This window comes from Euprymna scolopes, chromosome 30 (assembly GCF_053919585.1).
Source record: "Euprymna scolopes isolate OS-2025 chromosome 30, ASM5391958v1, whole genome shotgun sequence".
NCBI lineage: Eukaryota > Metazoa > Mollusca > Cephalopoda > Sepiida > Sepiolidae > Euprymna > Euprymna scolopes.
The window spans coordinates 24,267,845-24,277,747 of record NC_136511.1 but is presented as its reverse complement, the minus strand read 5'-3'; the positions used below and the strand labels follow the sequence as shown (position 1 = coordinate 24,277,747).

At 37.8% G+C, this 9,903-nt stretch overlaps 1 protein-coding gene and 44 non-coding genes across 45 annotated transcripts in view; all 45 read left to right on the top strand.

Annotated features, from left to right (window-relative positions):
* Nucleotides 1–9,903, top strand: part of LOC145254717 (uncharacterized) — a 281,182-nt gene that overhangs the window by 125,830 nt on the left and 145,449 nt on the right. The gene's annotated exons all lie outside the window — the stretch shown is intronic.
* Nucleotides 102–188, top strand: Trnay-gua (transfer RNA tyrosine (anticodon GUA)). Its single transcript is given in 2 exon segments — nucleotides 102–138; nucleotides 153–188. It is a non-coding gene; the product is annotated as a tRNA-Tyr (tRNA).
* On the top strand, nucleotides 325–411 carry Trnay-gua (transfer RNA tyrosine (anticodon GUA)). Its single transcript is given in 2 exon segments — nucleotides 325–361; nucleotides 376–411. It is a non-coding gene; the product is annotated as a tRNA-Tyr (tRNA).
* On the top strand, nucleotides 548–634 carry Trnay-gua (transfer RNA tyrosine (anticodon GUA)). Its single transcript is given in 2 exon segments — nucleotides 548–584; nucleotides 599–634. It is a non-coding gene; the product is annotated as a tRNA-Tyr (tRNA).
* On the top strand, nucleotides 771–857 carry Trnay-gua (transfer RNA tyrosine (anticodon GUA)). The gene is given in 2 exon segments: nucleotides 771–807; nucleotides 822–857. It is a non-coding gene; the product is annotated as a tRNA-Tyr (tRNA).
* Trnay-gua (transfer RNA tyrosine (anticodon GUA)) lies at nucleotides 994–1,080 on the top strand. The gene is given in 2 exon segments: nucleotides 994–1,030; nucleotides 1,045–1,080. It is a non-coding gene; the product is annotated as a tRNA-Tyr (tRNA).
* On the top strand, nucleotides 1,217–1,303 carry Trnay-gua (transfer RNA tyrosine (anticodon GUA)). The gene is given in 2 exon segments: nucleotides 1,217–1,253; nucleotides 1,268–1,303. It is a non-coding gene; the product is annotated as a tRNA-Tyr (tRNA).
* Nucleotides 1,440–1,526, top strand: Trnay-gua (transfer RNA tyrosine (anticodon GUA)). The gene is given in 2 exon segments: nucleotides 1,440–1,476; nucleotides 1,491–1,526. It is a non-coding gene; the product is annotated as a tRNA-Tyr (tRNA).
* Trnay-gua (transfer RNA tyrosine (anticodon GUA)) lies at nucleotides 1,663–1,749 on the top strand. The gene is given in 2 exon segments: nucleotides 1,663–1,699; nucleotides 1,714–1,749. It is a non-coding gene; the product is annotated as a tRNA-Tyr (tRNA).
* On the top strand, nucleotides 1,886–1,972 carry Trnay-gua (transfer RNA tyrosine (anticodon GUA)). Its single transcript is given in 2 exon segments — nucleotides 1,886–1,922; nucleotides 1,937–1,972. It is a non-coding gene; the product is annotated as a tRNA-Tyr (tRNA).
* Nucleotides 2,109–2,195, top strand: Trnay-gua (transfer RNA tyrosine (anticodon GUA)). The gene is given in 2 exon segments: nucleotides 2,109–2,145; nucleotides 2,160–2,195. It is a non-coding gene; the product is annotated as a tRNA-Tyr (tRNA).
* On the top strand, nucleotides 2,332–2,418 carry Trnay-gua (transfer RNA tyrosine (anticodon GUA)). Its single transcript is given in 2 exon segments — nucleotides 2,332–2,368; nucleotides 2,383–2,418. It is a non-coding gene; the product is annotated as a tRNA-Tyr (tRNA).
* Trnay-gua (transfer RNA tyrosine (anticodon GUA)) lies at nucleotides 2,555–2,641 on the top strand. The gene is given in 2 exon segments: nucleotides 2,555–2,591; nucleotides 2,606–2,641. It is a non-coding gene; the product is annotated as a tRNA-Tyr (tRNA).
* Nucleotides 2,778–2,864, top strand: Trnay-gua (transfer RNA tyrosine (anticodon GUA)). Its single transcript is given in 2 exon segments — nucleotides 2,778–2,814; nucleotides 2,829–2,864. It is a non-coding gene; the product is annotated as a tRNA-Tyr (tRNA).
* On the top strand, nucleotides 3,001–3,087 carry Trnay-gua (transfer RNA tyrosine (anticodon GUA)). The gene is given in 2 exon segments: nucleotides 3,001–3,037; nucleotides 3,052–3,087. It is a non-coding gene; the product is annotated as a tRNA-Tyr (tRNA).
* On the top strand, nucleotides 3,224–3,310 carry Trnay-gua (transfer RNA tyrosine (anticodon GUA)). Its single transcript is given in 2 exon segments — nucleotides 3,224–3,260; nucleotides 3,275–3,310. It is a non-coding gene; the product is annotated as a tRNA-Tyr (tRNA).
* On the top strand, nucleotides 3,447–3,533 carry Trnay-gua (transfer RNA tyrosine (anticodon GUA)). Its single transcript is given in 2 exon segments — nucleotides 3,447–3,483; nucleotides 3,498–3,533. It is a non-coding gene; the product is annotated as a tRNA-Tyr (tRNA).
* Nucleotides 3,670–3,756, top strand: Trnay-gua (transfer RNA tyrosine (anticodon GUA)). Its single transcript is given in 2 exon segments — nucleotides 3,670–3,706; nucleotides 3,721–3,756. It is a non-coding gene; the product is annotated as a tRNA-Tyr (tRNA).
* Trnay-gua (transfer RNA tyrosine (anticodon GUA)) lies at nucleotides 3,893–3,979 on the top strand. The gene is given in 2 exon segments: nucleotides 3,893–3,929; nucleotides 3,944–3,979. It is a non-coding gene; the product is annotated as a tRNA-Tyr (tRNA).
* On the top strand, nucleotides 4,116–4,202 carry Trnay-gua (transfer RNA tyrosine (anticodon GUA)). Its single transcript is given in 2 exon segments — nucleotides 4,116–4,152; nucleotides 4,167–4,202. It is a non-coding gene; the product is annotated as a tRNA-Tyr (tRNA).
* Trnay-gua (transfer RNA tyrosine (anticodon GUA)) lies at nucleotides 4,339–4,425 on the top strand. Its single transcript is given in 2 exon segments — nucleotides 4,339–4,375; nucleotides 4,390–4,425. It is a non-coding gene; the product is annotated as a tRNA-Tyr (tRNA).
* On the top strand, nucleotides 4,562–4,648 carry Trnay-gua (transfer RNA tyrosine (anticodon GUA)). Its single transcript is given in 2 exon segments — nucleotides 4,562–4,598; nucleotides 4,613–4,648. It is a non-coding gene; the product is annotated as a tRNA-Tyr (tRNA).
* Trnay-gua (transfer RNA tyrosine (anticodon GUA)) lies at nucleotides 4,785–4,871 on the top strand. The gene is given in 2 exon segments: nucleotides 4,785–4,821; nucleotides 4,836–4,871. It is a non-coding gene; the product is annotated as a tRNA-Tyr (tRNA).
* Trnay-gua (transfer RNA tyrosine (anticodon GUA)) lies at nucleotides 5,008–5,094 on the top strand. Its single transcript is given in 2 exon segments — nucleotides 5,008–5,044; nucleotides 5,059–5,094. It is a non-coding gene; the product is annotated as a tRNA-Tyr (tRNA).
* Nucleotides 5,231–5,317, top strand: Trnay-gua (transfer RNA tyrosine (anticodon GUA)). Its single transcript is given in 2 exon segments — nucleotides 5,231–5,267; nucleotides 5,282–5,317. It is a non-coding gene; the product is annotated as a tRNA-Tyr (tRNA).
* Trnal-gag (transfer RNA leucine (anticodon GAG)) lies at nucleotides 5,454–5,539 on the top strand. The gene is given in 2 exon segments: nucleotides 5,454–5,490; nucleotides 5,504–5,539. It is a non-coding gene; the product is annotated as a tRNA-Leu (tRNA).
* Nucleotides 5,676–5,761, top strand: Trnal-gag (transfer RNA leucine (anticodon GAG)). Its single transcript is given in 2 exon segments — nucleotides 5,676–5,712; nucleotides 5,726–5,761. It is a non-coding gene; the product is annotated as a tRNA-Leu (tRNA).
* Nucleotides 5,898–5,983, top strand: Trnal-gag (transfer RNA leucine (anticodon GAG)). Its single transcript is given in 2 exon segments — nucleotides 5,898–5,934; nucleotides 5,948–5,983. It is a non-coding gene; the product is annotated as a tRNA-Leu (tRNA).
* On the top strand, nucleotides 6,117–6,203 carry Trnay-gua (transfer RNA tyrosine (anticodon GUA)). Its single transcript is given in 2 exon segments — nucleotides 6,117–6,153; nucleotides 6,168–6,203. It is a non-coding gene; the product is annotated as a tRNA-Tyr (tRNA).
* Trnay-gua (transfer RNA tyrosine (anticodon GUA)) lies at nucleotides 6,340–6,426 on the top strand. The gene is given in 2 exon segments: nucleotides 6,340–6,376; nucleotides 6,391–6,426. It is a non-coding gene; the product is annotated as a tRNA-Tyr (tRNA).
* Trnay-gua (transfer RNA tyrosine (anticodon GUA)) lies at nucleotides 6,563–6,649 on the top strand. The gene is given in 2 exon segments: nucleotides 6,563–6,599; nucleotides 6,614–6,649. It is a non-coding gene; the product is annotated as a tRNA-Tyr (tRNA).
* Trnay-gua (transfer RNA tyrosine (anticodon GUA)) lies at nucleotides 6,786–6,872 on the top strand. The gene is given in 2 exon segments: nucleotides 6,786–6,822; nucleotides 6,837–6,872. It is a non-coding gene; the product is annotated as a tRNA-Tyr (tRNA).
* On the top strand, nucleotides 7,009–7,095 carry Trnay-gua (transfer RNA tyrosine (anticodon GUA)). Its single transcript is given in 2 exon segments — nucleotides 7,009–7,045; nucleotides 7,060–7,095. It is a non-coding gene; the product is annotated as a tRNA-Tyr (tRNA).
* Nucleotides 7,232–7,318, top strand: Trnay-gua (transfer RNA tyrosine (anticodon GUA)). The gene is given in 2 exon segments: nucleotides 7,232–7,268; nucleotides 7,283–7,318. It is a non-coding gene; the product is annotated as a tRNA-Tyr (tRNA).
* Nucleotides 7,455–7,541, top strand: Trnay-gua (transfer RNA tyrosine (anticodon GUA)). Its single transcript is given in 2 exon segments — nucleotides 7,455–7,491; nucleotides 7,506–7,541. It is a non-coding gene; the product is annotated as a tRNA-Tyr (tRNA).
* Nucleotides 7,678–7,764, top strand: Trnay-gua (transfer RNA tyrosine (anticodon GUA)). The gene is given in 2 exon segments: nucleotides 7,678–7,714; nucleotides 7,729–7,764. It is a non-coding gene; the product is annotated as a tRNA-Tyr (tRNA).
* On the top strand, nucleotides 7,901–7,987 carry Trnay-gua (transfer RNA tyrosine (anticodon GUA)). Its single transcript is given in 2 exon segments — nucleotides 7,901–7,937; nucleotides 7,952–7,987. It is a non-coding gene; the product is annotated as a tRNA-Tyr (tRNA).
* Trnay-gua (transfer RNA tyrosine (anticodon GUA)) lies at nucleotides 8,124–8,210 on the top strand. The gene is given in 2 exon segments: nucleotides 8,124–8,160; nucleotides 8,175–8,210. It is a non-coding gene; the product is annotated as a tRNA-Tyr (tRNA).
* On the top strand, nucleotides 8,347–8,433 carry Trnay-gua (transfer RNA tyrosine (anticodon GUA)). Its single transcript is given in 2 exon segments — nucleotides 8,347–8,383; nucleotides 8,398–8,433. It is a non-coding gene; the product is annotated as a tRNA-Tyr (tRNA).
* Nucleotides 8,570–8,656, top strand: Trnay-gua (transfer RNA tyrosine (anticodon GUA)). Its single transcript is given in 2 exon segments — nucleotides 8,570–8,606; nucleotides 8,621–8,656. It is a non-coding gene; the product is annotated as a tRNA-Tyr (tRNA).
* Nucleotides 8,793–8,879, top strand: Trnay-gua (transfer RNA tyrosine (anticodon GUA)). The gene is given in 2 exon segments: nucleotides 8,793–8,829; nucleotides 8,844–8,879. It is a non-coding gene; the product is annotated as a tRNA-Tyr (tRNA).
* Trnay-gua (transfer RNA tyrosine (anticodon GUA)) lies at nucleotides 9,016–9,102 on the top strand. The gene is given in 2 exon segments: nucleotides 9,016–9,052; nucleotides 9,067–9,102. It is a non-coding gene; the product is annotated as a tRNA-Tyr (tRNA).
* Nucleotides 9,239–9,325, top strand: Trnay-gua (transfer RNA tyrosine (anticodon GUA)). The gene is given in 2 exon segments: nucleotides 9,239–9,275; nucleotides 9,290–9,325. It is a non-coding gene; the product is annotated as a tRNA-Tyr (tRNA).
* Nucleotides 9,462–9,548, top strand: Trnay-gua (transfer RNA tyrosine (anticodon GUA)). The gene is given in 2 exon segments: nucleotides 9,462–9,498; nucleotides 9,513–9,548. It is a non-coding gene; the product is annotated as a tRNA-Tyr (tRNA).
* Nucleotides 9,685–9,771, top strand: Trnay-gua (transfer RNA tyrosine (anticodon GUA)). The gene is given in 2 exon segments: nucleotides 9,685–9,721; nucleotides 9,736–9,771. It is a non-coding gene; the product is annotated as a tRNA-Tyr (tRNA).

The window sequence follows — 9,903 nt, the reverse complement described above, 5'->3', positions numbered from 1 at the left end:
ATTCCTTTACGACATTTTCCGCTATTTCTCTCTTTTCTTGTTTACTATACAAAAGTTAAATTACTTAGAAATTTATAGAAAAGCAGCGTCGTCTATAGCTTCTCGCGATAGCTCAGTTGGTAGAGCGGAGGACTGTAGTTGGTCTTACTGTTATCCTTAGGTCGATGGTTCGAATCCGTCTCGCGAGATTTTGTGTTTGGTTATTTATTCTTTTCTTGTTTTCATTCCTTTACGACATTTTCCGCTATTTCTCTCTTTTCTAGTTTACTATACAAAAGTTAAATTACTTAGAAATGTTAAGAAAAGCAGCGTGGTCTATAGCTTCTCGCGATAGCTCAGTTGGTAGAGCGGAGGACTGTAGTTGGTCTTACTGTTATCCTTAGGTCGATGGTTCAAATCCGTCTCGCGAGATTTTGTGTTTGGTTATTTATTCTTTTCTTGTTTTCATTCCTGTACGACATTTTCCGCTATTTCTCTCTTTTCTTGTTTACTATACACAAGTTAAATTACTTAGAAATGTAAAGAAAAGCAGCGCCGTCTATAGCTTCTCGCGATAGCTCAGTTGGTAGAGCGGAGGACTGTAGTTGGTCTTACTGTTATCCTTAGGTCGATGGTTCGAATCCGTCTCGCGAGATTTTCTGTTTGGTTATTTATTCTTTTCTTGTTTTCATTCCTTTACGACATTTTCCGCTATTTCTCTCTTTTCTTGTTTACTATACACAAGTTAAATTACTTAGAAATGTAAAGAAAAGCAGCGCCGTCTATAGCTTCTCGCGATAGCTCAGTTGGTAGAGCGGAGGACTGTAGTTGGTCTTACTGTTATCCTTAGGTTGATGGTTCGAATCCGTCTCGCGAGATTTTGTGTTTGGTTATTTATTCTTTTCTTGTTTTCATTCCTTTACGACATTTTCCGCTATTTCTCTCTTTTCTTGTTTACTATACAAAAGTTAAATTACTTAGAAATTTATAGAAAAGCAGCGTCGTTTATAGCTTCTCGCGATAGCTCAGTTGGTAGAGCGGAGGACTGTAGTTGGTCTTACTGTTATCCTTAGGTCGATGGTTCGAATCCGTCTCGCGAGATTTTGTGTTTGGTTATTTATTCTTTTCTTGTTTTCATTCCTTTACGACATTTTCCGCTATTTCTCTCTTTTCTAGTTTACTATACAAAAGTTAAATTACTAAGAAATGTAAAGAAAAGCAGCGTCGTCTATAGCTTCTCGCGATAGCTCAGTTGGTAGAGCGGAGGACTGTAGTTGGTCTTACTGTTATCCTTAGGTCGATGGTTCGAATCCGTCTCGCGAGATTTTGTGTTTGGTTATTTATTCTTTTCTTGTTTTCATTCCTTTACGACATTTTCCGCTATTTCTCTCTTTTCTTGTTTACTATACAAAAGTTAAATTACTTAGAAATTTATAGAAAAGCAGCGTCGTTTATAGCTTCTCGCGATAGCTCAGTTGGTAGAGCGGAGGACTGTAGTTGGTCTTACTGTTATCCTTAGGTCGAAGGTTCGAATCCGTCTCGCAAGATTTTGTGTTTGGTTATTTATTCTTTTCTTGTTTTCATTCCTTTACGACATTTTCCGCTATTTCTCTCTTTTCTAGTTTACTATACAAAAGTTAAATTACTTAGAAATGTAAAGAAAAGCAGCGTCGTCTATAGCTTCTCGCGATAGCTCAGTTGGTAGAGCGGAGGACTGTAGTTGGTCTTACTGTTATCCTTAGGTCGATGGTTCGAATCCGTCTCGCGAGATTTTGTGTTTGGTTATTTATTCTTTTCTTGTTTTCATTCCTTTACGACATTTTCCGCTATTTCTCTCTTTTCTTGTTTACTATACAAAAGTTAAATTACTTAGAAATGTAAAGAAAAGCAGCGCCGTCTTTAGCTTCTCGCGATAGCTCAGTTGGTAGAGCGGAGGACTGTAGTTGGTCTTACTGTTATCCTTAGGTCGATGGTTCGAATCCGTCTCGCGAGATTTTGTGTTTGGTTATTTATTCTTTTCTTGTTTTCATTCCTTTACGACATTTTCCGCTATTTCTCTCTTTTCTAGTTTACTATACAAAAGTTAAATTACTTACAAATGTAAAGAAAAGCAGCGCCGTCTATAGCTTCTCGCGATAGCTCAGTTGGTAGAGCGGAGGACTGTAGTTGGTCTTACTGTTATCCTTAGGTCGATGGTTCGAATCTGTCTCGCGAGATTTTGTGTTTGGTTATTTATTCTTTTCTTGTTTTCATTCCTTTACGACATTTTCCGCTATTTCTCTCTTTTCTTGTTTACTATACAAAAGTTAAATTACTTAGAAATTTATAGAAAAGCAGCGTCGTCTATAGCTTCTCGCGATAGCTCAGTTGGTAGAGCGGAGGACTGTAGTTGGTCTTACTGTTATCCTTAGGTCGATGGTTCGAATCCGTCTCGCGAGATTTTGTGTTTGGTTATTTATTCTTTTCTTGTTTTCATTCCTTTACGACATTTTCCGCTATTTCTCTCTTTTCTAGTTTACTATACAAAAGTTAAATTACTTAGAAATGTAAAGAAAAGCAGCGTCGTCTATAGCTTCTCGCGATAGCTCAGTTGGTAGAGCGGAGGACTGTAGTTGGTCTTACTGTTATCCTTAGGTCGATGGTTCGAATCCGTCTCGCGAGATTTTGTGTTTGGTTATTTATTCTTTTCTTGTTTTCATTCCTTTACGACATTTTCCGCTATTTCTCTCTTTTCTTGTTTACTATACACAAGTTAAATTACTTAGAAATGTAAAGAAAAGCAGCGCCGTCTATAGCTTCTCGCGATAGCTCAGTTGGTAGAGCGGAGGACTGTAGTTGGTCTTACTGTTATCCTTAGGTCGATGGTTCGAATCCGTCTCGCGAGATTTTGTGTTTGGTTATTTATTCTTTTCTTGTTTTCATTCCTTTACGACATTTTCCGCTATTTCTCTCTTTTCTTGTTTACTATACACAAGTTAAATTACTTAGAAATGTAAAGAAAAGCAGCGCCGTCTATAGCTTCTCGCGATAGCTCAGTTGGTAGAGCGGAGGACTGTAGTTGGTCTTACTGTTATCCTTAGGTCGATGGTTCGAATCCGTCTCGCGAGATTTTGTGTTTGGTTATTTATTCTTTTCTTGTTTTCATTCCTTTACGACATTTTCCGCTATTTCTCTCTTTTCTTGTTTACTATACACAAGTTAAATTACTTAGAAATGTAAAGAAAAGCAGCGTCGTCTATAGCTTCTCGCGATAGCTCAGTTGGTAGAGCGGAGGACTGTAGTTGGTCTTACTGTTATCCTTAGGTCGATGGTTCGAATCCGTCTCGCGAGATTTTGTGTTTGGTTATTTATTCTTTTCTTGTTTTCATTCCTTTACGACATTTTCCGCTATTTCTCTCTTTTCTTGTTTACTATACACAAGTTAAATTACTTAGAAATGTAAAGAAAAGCAGCGTCGTCTATAGCTTCTCGCGATAGCTCAGTTGGTAGAGCGGAGGACTGTAGTTGGTCTTACTGTTATCCTTAGGTCGATGGTTCGAATCCGTCTCGCGAGATTTTGTGTTTGGTTATTTATTCTTTTCTTGTTTTCATTCCTTTACGACATTTTCCGCTATTTCTCTCTTTTCTTGTTTACTATACACAAGTTAAATTACTTAGAAATGTAAAGAAAAGCAGCGCCGTCTATAGCTTCTCGCGATAGCTCAGTTGGTAGAGCGGAGGACTGTAGTTGGTCTTACTGTTATCCTTAGGTCGATGGTTCGAATCCGTCTCGCGAGATTTTGTGTTTGGTTATTTATTCTTTTCTTGTTTTCATTCCTTTACGACATTTTCCGCTATTTCTCTCTTTTCTTGTTTACTATACACAAGTTAAATTACTTAGAAATGTAAAGAAAAGCAGCGCCGTCTATAGCTTCTCGCGATAGCTCAGTTGGTAGAGCGGAGGACTGTAGTTGGTCTTACTGTTATCCTTAGGTCGATGGTTCGAATCCGTCTCGCGAGATTTTGTGTTTGGTTATTTATTCTTTTCTTGTTTTCATTCCTTTACGACATTTTCCGCTATTTCTCTCTTTTCTTGTTTACTATACACAAGTTAAATTACTTAGAAATGTAAAGAAAAGCAGCGTCGTCTATAGCTTCTCGCGATAGCTCAGTTGGTAGAGCGGAGGACTGTAGTTGGTCTTACTGTTATCCTTAGGTCGATGGTTCGAATCCGTCTCGCGAGATTTTGTGTTTGGTTATTTATTCTTTTCTTGTTTTCATTCCTTTACGACATTTTCCGCTATTTCTCTCTTTTCTTGTTTACTATACACAAGTTAAATTACTTAGAAATGTAAAGAAAAGCAGCGCCGTCTATAGCTTCTCGCGATAGCTCAGTTGGTAGAGCGGAGGACTGTAGTTGGTCTTACTGTTATCCTTAGGTCGATGGTTCGAATCCGTCTCGCGAGATTTTGTGTTTGGTTATTTATTCTTTTCTTGTTTTCATTCCTTTACGACATTTTCCGCTATTTCTCTCTTTTCTTGTTTACTATACACAAGTTAAATTACTTAGAAATGTAAAGAAAAGCAGCGTCGTCTATAGCTTCTCGCGATAGCTCAGTTGGTAGAGCGGAGGACTGTAGTTGGTCTTACTGTTATCCTTAGGTCGATGGTTCGAATCCGTCTCGCGAGATTTTGTGTTTGGTTATTTATTCTTTTCTTGTTTTCATTCCTTTACGACATTTTCCGCTATTTCTCTCTTTTCTTGTTTACTATACACAAGTTAAATTACTTAGAAATGTAAAGAAAAGCAGCGTCGTCTATAGCTTCTCGCGATAGCTCAGTTGGTAGAGCGGAGGACTGTAGTTGGTCTTACTGTTATCCTTAGGTCGATGGTTCGAATCCGTCTCGCGAGATTTTGTGTTTGGTTATTTATTCTTTTCTTGTTTTAATTCCTTTACGACATTTTCCGCTATTTCTCTCTTTTCTTGTTTACTATACACAAGTTAAATTACTTAGAAATGTAAAGAAAAGCAGCGTCGTCTATAGCTTGTCGCGATAGTTCAGTTGGTAGAGCGGAGGACTGTAGTTGGTCTTACTGTTATCCTTGGGTCGATGGTTCGAATCCGTCTCGCGAGATTTTGTGTTTGGTTATTTATTCTTTTCTTGTTTTCATTCCTTTACGACATTTTCCGCTATTTCTCTCTTTTCTTGTTTACTATACACAAGTTAAATTACTTAGAAATGTAAAGAAAAGCAGCGCCGTCTATAGCTTCTCGCGATAGCTCAGTTGGTAGAGCGGAGGACTGTAGTTGGTCTTACTGTTATCCTTAGGTCGATGGTTCGAATCCGTCACGCGAGATTTTGTGTTTGGTTATTCATTTCTTTCTTGTTTTCATTCCTTTACGACATTTTCCGCTATTTCTCTCTTTTCTTGTTTACTATACAAAAGTTAAATTACTTAGAAATTTGAAGAAAAGCAGCGTCGTCTATAGCTTCTCGCGATAGCTCAGTTGGTAGAGCAGAGGACTGAGTTGGCCTTACTATTATCCTTAGGTCGATGGTTCGAATCCGTCTCGCGAGATTTTGTGTTTGGTTATTTATTCTTTTCTTGTTTTCATTCCTTTTCGTCATTTTCCGCTATTTCTCTCTTTTCCTGTTTACTATACACAAGTTAAATTACTTAGAAATGTAAAGAAAAGCAGCGTCGTCTATTGCTCCTCGCGATAGCTCAGTTGGTAGAGCAGAGGACTGAGTTGGCCTTACTGTTATCCTTAGGTCGATGGTTCGAATCCGTCTCGCGAGATTTTGTGTTTGGTTATTTATTCTTTTCTTGTTTTCATTCCTTTTCGTCATTTTCCGCTATTTCTCTCTTTTCTTGTTTACTATACACAAGTTAAATTACTTAAAAATGTAAAGAAAAGCAACGTCGTCTATAGATCCTCGCGATAGCTCAGTTGGTAGAGCAGAGGACTGAGTTGGCCTTACTGTTATCCTTAGGTCGATGGTTCGAATCCGTCTCGCGAGATGTTGTGTTTAGTTATTTATTCTTTTCTTGTTTTCATTCCTTTACATTTTCCGCTATTTCTCTCTTTTCTTGTTTACTATACAAAAGTTAAATTACTTAGAAATGTAAAGAAAAGCAGCGCCGTCTATAGCTTCTCGCGATAGCTCAGTTGGTAGTGCGGAGGACTGTAGTTGGTCTTACTGTTATCCTTAGGTCGATGGTTCGAATCCGTGTCGCGAGATTTTGTGTTTGGTTATTTATTCTTTTCTTGTTTTCATTCCTTTACGACATTTTCCGCTATTTCTCTCTTTTCTAGTTTACTATACAAAAGTTAGATTACTTAGAAATGTAAAGAAAAGCAGCGTCGTCTATAGCTTCTCGCGATAGCTCAGTTGGTAGAGCGGAGGACTGTAGTTGGTCTTACTGTTATCCTTAGGTCGATGGTTCGAATCCATCTTTCGAGATTTTGTGTTTGGTTATTTATTCTTTTCTTGTTTTCATTCCTTTACGACATTTTCCGCTATTTCTCTCTTTTCTTGTTTACTATACACAAGTTAAATTACTTAGAAATGTAAAGAAAAGCAGCGCCGTCTATAGCTTCTCGCGATAGCTCAGTTGGTAGAGCGGAGGACTGTAGTTGGTCTTACTGTTATCCTTAGGTCGATGGTTCGAATCCGTCTCGCGAGATTTTGTGTTTGGTTATTTATTCTTTTCTTGTTTTCATTCCTTTACGACATTTTCCGCTATTTCTCTCTTTTCTTGTTTACTATACACAAGTTAAATTACTTAAAAATGTAAAGAAAAGCAGCGCCGTCTATAGCTTCTCGCGATAGCTCAGTTGGTAGAGCGGAGGGCTGTAGTTGGTCTTACTGTTATCCTTAGGTCGATGGTTCGAATCCGTCTCGCGAGATTTTCTGTTTGGTTATTTATTCTTTTCTTGTTTTCATTCCTTTACGACATTTTCCGCTATTTCTCTCTTTTCTTGTTTACTATACAAAAGTTAAATTACTTAGAAATGTAAAGAAAAGCAGCGCCGTCTATAGCTTCTCGCGATAGCTCAGTTGGTAGAGCGGAGGACTGTAGTTGGTCTTACTGTTATCCTTAGGTCGATGGTTCGAATCCGTCTCGCGAGATTTTGTGTTTGGTTATTTATTCTTTTCTTGTTTTCATTCCTTTACGACATTTTCCGCTATTTCTCTCTTTTCTTGTTTACTATACACAAGTTAAATTACTTAGAAATGTTAAGAAAAGCAGCGTCGTCTATAGCTTCTCGCGATAGCTCAGTTGGTAGAGCGGAGGACTGTAGTTGGTCTTACTGTTATCCTTAGGTCGATGGTTCGAATCCGTCTCGCGAGATTTTGTGTTTGGTTATTTATTCTTTTCTTGTTTTCATTCCTTTACGACATTTTCCGCTATTTCTCTCTTTTCTTGTTTACTATACAAAAGTTAAATTACTTAGAAATTTTTAGAAAAGCAGCGTCGTCTATAGCTTCTCGCGATAGCTCAGTTGGTAGAGCGGAGGACTGTAGTTGGTCTTACTGTTATCCTTAGGTCGATGGTTCGAATCCGTCTCGCGAGATTTTGTGTTTGGTTATTTATTCTTTTCTTGTTTTCATTCCTTTACGACATTTTCCGCTATTTCTCTCTTTTCTTGTTTACTATACAAAAGTTAAATTACTTAGAAATGTTAAGAAAAGCAGCGTCGTCTATAGCTTCTCGCGATAGCTCAGTTAGTAGAGCGGAGGACTGTAGTTGGTCTTACTGTTATCCTTAGGTCGATGGTTCGAATCCGTCTCGCGAGATTTTGTGTTTGGTTATTTATTCTTTTCTTGTTTTCATTCCTTTACGACATTTTCCGCTATTTCTCTCTTTTCTTGTTTACTATACAAAAGTTAAATTACTTAGAAATTTATAGAAAAGCAGCGTCGTCTATAGCTTCTCGCGATAGCTCAGTTGGTAGAGCGGAGGACTGTAGTTGGTCTTACTGTTATCCTTAGGTCGATGGTTCGAATCCGTCTCGCGAGATTTTGTGTTTGGTTATTTATTCTTTTCTTGTTTTCATTCCTTTACGACATTGTCCGCTATTTCTCTCTTTTCTAGTTTACTATACAAAAGTTAAATTACTTAGAAATGTAAAGAAAAGCAGCGTCGTCTATAGCTGCTCGCGATAGCTCAGTTGGTAGAGCGGAGGACTGTAGTTGGTCTTACTGTTATCCTTAGGTCGATGGTTCGAATCCGTCTCGCGAGATTTTGTGTTTGGTTATTTATTCTTTTCTTGTTTTCATTCCTTTACGACATTTTCCGCTATTTCTCTCTTTTCTTGTTTACTATACAAAAGTTAAATTACTTAGAAATGTAAAGAAAAGCAGCGTCGTCTATAGCTTCTCGCGATAGCTCAGTTGGTGGAGCGGAGGACTGTAGTTGGTCTTACTGTTATCCTTAGGTCGATGGTTCGAATCCGTCTCCCGAGATTTTGTGTTTGGTTATTTATTCTTTTCTTGTTTTCATTCCTTTACGACATTTTCCGCTATTTCTCTCTTTTCTTGTTTACTATACACAAGTTAAATTACTTAGAAATGTAAAGAAAAGCAGCGCCGTCTATAGCTTCTCGCGATAGCTCAGTTGGTAGAGCGGAGGACTGTAGTTGGTCTTACTGTTATCCTTAGGTCGATGGTTCGAATCCATCTCGCGAGATTTTGTGTTTGGTTATTTATTCTTTTCTTGTTTTCATTCCTTTACGACATTTTCCGCTATTTCTCTCTTTTCTTGTTTACTATACACAAGTTAAATTACTTAGAAATGTAAAGAAAAGCAGCGTCGTCTATAGCTTCTCGCGATAGCTCAGTTGGTAGAGCGGAGGACTGTAGTTGGTCTTACTGTTATCCTTAGGTCGATGGTTCGAATCCGTCTCCCGAGATTTTGTGTTTGGTTATTTATTCTTTTCTTGTTTTCATTCTTTTACGACATTTTCCGCTATTTCTCTCTTTTCTTGTTTACTATACACAAGTTAAATTACTTAGAAATGTAAAGAAAAGCAGCGCCGTCTATAGCTTCTCGCGATAGCTCAGTTGGTAGAGCGGAGGACTGTAGTTGGTCTTACTGTTATCCTTAGGTCGATGGTTCGAATCCGTCTCGCGAGATTTTGTGTTTGGTTATTTATTCTTTTCTTGTTTTCATTCCTTTACGACATTTTCCGCTATTTCTCTCTTTTCTTGTTTACTATACACAAGTTAAATTACTTAGAAATGTAAAGAAAAGCAGCGTCGTCTATAGCTTCTCGCGATAGCTCAGTTGGTAGAGCGGAGGACTGTAGTTGGTCTTACTGTTATCCTTAGGTCGATGGTTCGAATCCGTCTCGCGAGATTTTGTGTTTGGTTATTTATTCTTTTCTTGTTTTCATTCCTTTACGACGTTTTCCGCTATTTCTCTCTTTTCTTGTTTACTATACAAAAGTTAAATTACTTAGAAATTTATAGAAAAGCAGCGTCGTCTATAGCTTCTCGCGATAGCTCAGTTGGTAGAGCGGAGGACTGTAGTTGGTCTTACTGTTATCCTTAGGTCGATGGTTCGAATCCGTCTCGCGAGATTTTGTGTTTGGTTATTTATTCTTTTCTTGTTTTCATTCCTTTACGACATTTTCCGCTATTTCTCTCTTTTCTTGTTTACTATACACAAGTTAAATTACTTAGAAATGTAAAGAAAAGCAGCGTCGTCTATAGCTTCTCGCGATAGCTCAGTTGGTAGAGCGGAGGACTGTAGTTGGTCTTACTGTTATCCTTAGGTCGATGGTTCGAATCCGTCTCGCGAGATTTTGTGTTTGGTTATTTATTCTTTTCTTGTTTTCATTCCTTTACGACATTTTCCGCTATTTCTCTCTTTTCTAGTTTACTATACAAAAGTTAAATTACTTAGAAATGTAAAGAAAAACAGCGTCGTCTATA